Source organism: Eubalaena glacialis, chromosome 8, assembly GCF_028564815.1.
Source record: "Eubalaena glacialis isolate mEubGla1 chromosome 8, mEubGla1.1.hap2.+ XY, whole genome shotgun sequence".
NCBI lineage: Eukaryota > Metazoa > Chordata > Mammalia > Artiodactyla > Balaenidae > Eubalaena > Eubalaena glacialis.
Window position 1 is genome coordinate 90,541,800 of NC_083723.1, and position 6,271 is coordinate 90,548,070.

Below are 6,271 nucleotides of genomic sequence, written 5' to 3' on the forward strand. Positions count from 1 at the left end.
CTGTAAGCTCCTTGGTCAAGGAAAGTGACTTTTCAACTTTCTATCCTCAGCACTAGTTCAATGCACACAGCATACAGAAAATTTTAAAAAGTTATTAATGTATGAACTGTAGGCCAATGAAAGGAAAAAAGATCAACCAGACTTTAAGTACAGAAAAAAAATCCAGATCTTAAGAAAGTACAGACATCTATTATTAAGTCCCACTCATTAAAAAAAATAGAAATATATGGTTATTAACGTAGTACAAAGGTGACAAAGAAAAAATCTGTCATTGGACTAAGCAGGCAATAAGGAGCTAAGAGTCTCCAATGGAGAAGCTGACAAAAGATTAGCAGAAAGGTCAGAGATAAAGGGGGTTCTTTCTCTGAGTCAAGTAATTCATCAACCTGAGTCCATGGACTGAGCAAAAGACTGGCACCTTCCTCTCTCAGTTCACCACTCCTCCCCTTTGTCATGATTCTCCATACCCCTTTCCCAGTCCCACTACCAAGTCCCAGCTTCAGTGGGTAATTCCCTTCAGCTGGAGCCACAAGCCTGGGATTTAAGAGAGGGGAAGTCTTTGTTCTCGTGGCCAGGACCTAGAGGAAAGAAAATGAAACTGCTATTTACTGAGAACCTATTTTGTGCCAGACATTGTGCTACTTTAAGAACACTCACTGGGACTTCCCTGCAGTCCAGTGGTTAAGACTCCATGCTTCCACAGCACGGGGTGCGGGTTCTATCCCTGGTCAGGGAACTAAGATCCCGCATTTCCGAGGTGTGGCCAAAAAAAAAAAAAAAAAAACACTCCCTAAATCTCACAGTAATCATTTATAATTAGTACCCTATTTTACAGATGGGAAATTTGTATCCAAGGTCACACAGCAATGACAGAGCTGGCCCAAGAACCCAGGAATATTTCTCCAGAGTATTTCTACACCCCTGACCACCTCAAAATGGAGAGAGATGTGGTCCAACCATTCTAGGTTGCAACTCAGAATACATTATTCTCCAAAACACTATTATAAGTGTTGGTTACAGTCTATAGTATCACTAATACACAAAGGCACACAATGAGTTAGCAAAGCTTTGGGGTCCTGGCCTGGAAATCTAAATGCTATTTGTTATTTTATTCCTGTAAGTACACTGTTCAACATGACAAACAAAAGTGGTCTTGAAAATTTATTTGGGGAATACAAGGAGTTCTTAAGTGAGGCTTTTCCTTAAGAATATTTTCTTCCACAAGAAATCACGAAGGATAGAAACTACTTCACCTTGTTAACTTGTAAGAACCATGACACTAGAAGACACCTATGGGAAATATGCTTATCTGACCAGGTGCTCATTTACAGTGTGCTGTCATTTGAATAAAACATCATACTAAACCCTACAGACCACAGCTTATGATAGAAATGCCACAAACTACAGCAGTACAGCTGATATGCCTGTAATCTACTGACAAAATGTAGTCTTTAGCAAAGTGAAACCAGATGTCTGGTGTGAAATCAGATGTCTGTGGACTTGTCTTTCTTGGCTTCCAGAGCAGTATTAGCTACACTAAATACACACCTTAGCTGTATATTAAACCCACGACTTGGCAAAATCATGACAGTTTGGACATGAAGCATCAGCATTTTTATTGTAATTCTTATAAACCAAAGACATTTCTGAAATAAAAATCCTAACTTTAAACACTCAGCTAAATGTGGTAGTATGTCTTTCTCACTGTGGGAACAGTGTCAGAGCTTTTTAAACACATTATGGAAACTCTTCCCCTTCACTTTTCAAGCTGACACTCTTTCCGCAGGGCTGTGGAGTGATCTGATAGAGGGAATAAGGTGTCAGTCCTTGTCCCAGAAATTCTAGGATCAGATAGAACAGGGGATCACCTGTGAAAATGCAAATACCCAGGAAGCTTAGCACCTTTAGGAGAGTAAGTACTAGATTGCTTTCCACAATCACAAGCAAGATCAAAAGAAAGCGGGTGACCTGATAGAGAAACAGGGAGGGAAGTTAATAGTATCTGTGTGCCAGGCACTGTTCTTACACTGTCTTTTTAATATACTCATTGTTCTGTTTTGATAGATGAGAAGTTAGGGGCAAAGAAGTTTTAACTGGCCTACAGTCACAGAGCTAATATAATAAGAGCCAGGATTCATGTCCATGTCTGAAAGACTATCAAAGGCATGCTACTTCCACACAGGATTTGGAGTGGAACAAAGAGCAGTGGTAAATAGCCAAGAATATGGAGGTAAAAGGCAGAAACCTACCATTTTTACCCAGCAGTGGTCGTCTGAGACTGATTTCAGATGAGACTCACTTTCTACCTTTTATAACCTTGCAAGATTTAATTTTAAGTAACTTTTTTTTTTACCTTATATAACTTTTGTAACCAAAAAAAGACAACTTGTTTCACTTCAATTTAAAAAAAAAAAAAAAAAAAAAACGAGGTTATGGGAATTCCCTGGCAGTCCAGTGGTTAGGACTCAGCACTTCCACTGCCGGGGGCCTGGGGTTCAATCCCTGGTCAGCGAACTAAGACCCCGCAAGCCACTCGGCACGGTCAAAAAAAAATTGGGATTGACATATACACACTACTATATATAAAACAGATAACTAATAAGGACCTACTGTATAGCACAGGGAACTCTTCTCAATACTCTGTAATGACCTATATGCGAAAAGAATCTAAAAAAAAGTGGATATATGTATACGTATAACTGATTCACTTTGCTGTACAGCAAAAATTAACACAACATTTTAAATCAACTATACTCCAATAAAAATTAAATTAAAAAAAATAAATTTAAACATTAAAAGAAACAACAAAAAAAGAGGTTAAATGTAAAGAAACCCACACAAGTGCACAGCCTACTTTAGTATTTATTTTCCTAAGTGCATCATCCTTAACATTGTCCATGCTTTCTAATCTTAGGTCATTTTTCTGAAACAATTCAAAAAATTATCCTCATCTAATTATTATGCTGGTTCAATACATTTATTACACTGGAAAATGACTATAACTTTACTACAGGACACAAATCACCATGCTCAGTCATCCTTGAACGTTTATTTCTGAAAGTATCAGTAAGGCAGGAAAATACGCTGTTCTCCCACACCACCGCAACCACTATCAGCAGTACAGTGAAGGTCTTCTACATTAACACGTAACTATTCAGAAAAACCACAGAAAACCGGTAAAAGGCCTGCCCCCAAATGGCCATCTCCAACAGTGTCCTCATTCTCTCCATCCTACTCACGTCAAAGTGCTCAGCACTTTGGTAAAAAAAAAATATCTATTGAATCAATAAATGAACCTATCACCAATAAACAACTATTTCCTGTTTTTTTCAGAAAGTAAATTATGTGGCCATGTGCCAGTTGAGCACACACAAATAAGAAGGCAGGTTCAGGACACAGGCAGCCAATGTCAAGATGCCATGGAGGGCAATTCTAGTTTTCCTGTGTAAGTATCCAAGAATGTGATTTACAAAATCCTTGCCTGTGGCTTACCTGAATTTTAACTAATTCAAAACATTTCTTTATATGGGACACAGAGGATGCACAAGGTGTTTCCAAACTTCTGAGAGCAGTTGTATCTCACTTCACTAATATTAGAGGAGGAGGGATCATGGAAAAGTTCCAGAGAAGAACCGTTAAAAGAGCCCACACTGGGCTTCCCTGATGGCACAGTGGTTAAAAACCTGCCTGCCAACGCAGGGGACACGGGTTCGAGCCCTGGTCCGGGAAGCTCCCACATGCCGCGGAGCAGATAAGTCCGTGCGCCACAACTACTGAAGCCCGTGCGCTTAGAGCCCGTGCTCCGCCACAAGAGAAGCCACCTAAATGCGAAGCCCGCGCACCGCAACCAAGAGTAGCCCCTGCTCACCGCAACTAGAGAAAGCCCGTACGCAGCAACGAAGACCCAATGCAGCCAAAAATAAATAAATAAAATAAATTAATTAAAAAAAAAAAAATAGCCCACACTGAAAAATCACAGCAAACCTTCAAAGACTTCAATATGCTGTTTGACAACGTTTCAGAAGTGAAGAGAATGCTGGTGAGGAGGTATCAAAGTGAAAGTCAAGAAGAAAAGGCCCAGTCTGGTCATTTCTCCCTCCCAAAATACCTTTCTCTATGAGCTTAAGAGAAGATCCCAAAAGAACTTCAACACTTGTAACATTGTTATTAACTTTATGCTTTGGAGTCCTAAAGGATTTTTACAGGAGTCCCCTTTTAAAATGTAAAGATCCTTGGAGGGGTTCCCGTTCATTATCAAGGAGAGCCATGATGCTTTAATTTCACAGTCTCAGAGATTAGTCCAAGTTAGCTAAGAGATGGGGGCCTGAGACAGACAACTACAGGACAACTACAAGACAGACAACTATCGAGAGGTGAAGGGTAATTCTGCTGAAAACGTAGAATTTGGCCCCAAGATCCAAGGGCAGTTCTGGATCTAGTCCTTCTCTCTGGCTCGCTCTCTTTCAGGATAAAGTCCTAGCTCCTTCCACCCCTAACCATTCCTTACTTACCCTTTCTCCCGTTCCTCCTCGGTGAGAAGGGGTAAGTGGTTACTTTGTGCCCTCGCCCAATTTGGCCAAAACCCTAAAAGTAAAAATGACAGAGACAAACACGTGTTTTAAAACCCTGACGTTCAAGCCTCAGGAACTCCCACCACTCGCCCACTGTGTCCAGACAGAAGGCAGCGCGCCTCCACAGCGCTCCCTCTCGGCCAGGACTTGGGCCGGAGTTGTCCCCTCTGGTGCGGGGCACGAAGAGAGGGCGCGACCTGGGGGCGCCTGGCCAGCGGGGAGGAGCGGGTCGGCTCCGGGCCTGGCGTCCCAGTCTCTGGGCTCCGGTTTCCGACCCGCGTTGGCGGAAGGAAGAGGGGTCCGGGGTTGGCCGCCCCGCGGGGCCTCAGCTAAACACGCGCGCGCACGCACACATGCTCGCGATCACCGCAGGACTCGCGGCCAAGCAGCCCTCCGCCTCCCAGCAACGCTCGTCCCCTCTGGGGCTAACTCCGGGGTAAGGGTCCCAAGCCCTGGGGGCCACCAAGGGTCGGCAGCGGCAACGCGCCTGCCCACCCCAACCAATCTCACAGCCCCCTACCGGCCCCCAAACCCACGCCCTCCGCACCCGCTGCGCAGGTCAGCCCAAGGGAAGTCCCCGCGTGGGTTCCGCCCTCCGCCGGCGGCAAGCTCCGCCCCCGCCCCCGGAGCGCGGGAGCTTCGCGAAGCTCCGCCCCCAGCGGTAAAGCGATACTTCCGAACGCCTGCGCGGGTTAGACCCAAAACCCGGCCTGGATCTGAAACGGATCAAAAACAACCCTCACTTAGCAGGCAATCATTGAGCACTGGCCCTGAGCTAAGGCTGTACTAACGGCTGAGAGAGGGCAACAAAGAGTTGAAAATCTGTGAGACTGTGACTTCATCCTCTCCCCTTGTTTTACAGATGAGGAAACCGAGACCCCAGCAGTTGTTTTGAGTGCACAGCTACAGTGGCAAGCTGCCTTATTGGGGCTCTCCCCTCTGGACTCATCCTTTCGGCGTTTTTTCTACTAAAGTGGGCACGGGAAAACTATTCGATGTTGCCGCTTCTGAACAAGCCAGAAGGAATAACCCAGAACAAGTGGTTTACTTTGGAGAAACTGGAATTTCATACCTAAGCTTTTGCATTCAAATGACACAAACTCTTAACTGGGTTATTAAAACCTTCGAAGAAAGTGAAACCTACAACTACTTTTTTTTTTTTTAACCCTCCGCCAATTATATCCTTGATTATGTCTGTCTTTATCGTCCTTCTGGATACTGACAAACTATTCTGTGCAAATCATTCAGTACAAATCTAAGTACCAGACACTCTGGTACTTTGGGTTCAAAACTAATTCTGAAGTATTAAAAACCTAGTCAGAGACTTAAACGGACCTGATAACTAGAACTATTAGTCTCCTAAGGAGAATAAGATTGCTCTCCTGTGAAGTGGTTGTGTAGCAGTTTTGTAGTTTTTCTTATTTGTCACTGAAATAATTACTGTAAGGTAAGCTCTTCTCTGCCAATGCTTAAGGACTTAATTCCAAGAACACTTAGCTTAGAAGACCTCGCTCATGCAATAGCAGTGGGGACCGATTTGTAAATTGGACTGGGATCTATTGGCACTAATAATTAATATTAATAATTAATTAGGTGGTCCCAAATTAAATAGATGGAGTTCCTGGCCGCCAGGAGCTGACTATGTGGAATGGAATGTATGTGGAAAAACAACAAAGGCAGGTGTGTGTGATTTTTATTAT

At 43.5% G+C, this 6,271-nt stretch overlaps 1 protein-coding gene across 4 annotated transcripts in view; it reads right to left on the reverse strand.

Annotated features, from left to right (window-relative positions):
- Positions 1 to 5,191, reverse strand: part of IMMP2L (inner mitochondrial membrane peptidase subunit 2) — a 916,263-nt gene extending 911,072 nt beyond the window's left edge. For 2 of the 4 annotated variants that reach the window (XM_061197933.1, XM_061197936.1), the window contains exons 1-2: positions 5,119 to 5,191; positions 4,512 to 4,584 (exon numbers count right to left, since the gene is read on the reverse strand). The gene's annotated coding sequence lies outside the window, so the exon portion shown is untranslated. Of the gene's footprint in view, positions 1 to 4,511; positions 4,585 to 4,768; positions 4,843 to 4,922; positions 5,046 to 5,118 lie in introns of those variants that run through there. The other 2 variants (XM_061197935.1, XM_061197934.1) reach the window with 2 other exon arrangements.
- Between the last annotated feature and the right edge of the window lie 1,080 nt (positions 5,192 to 6,271).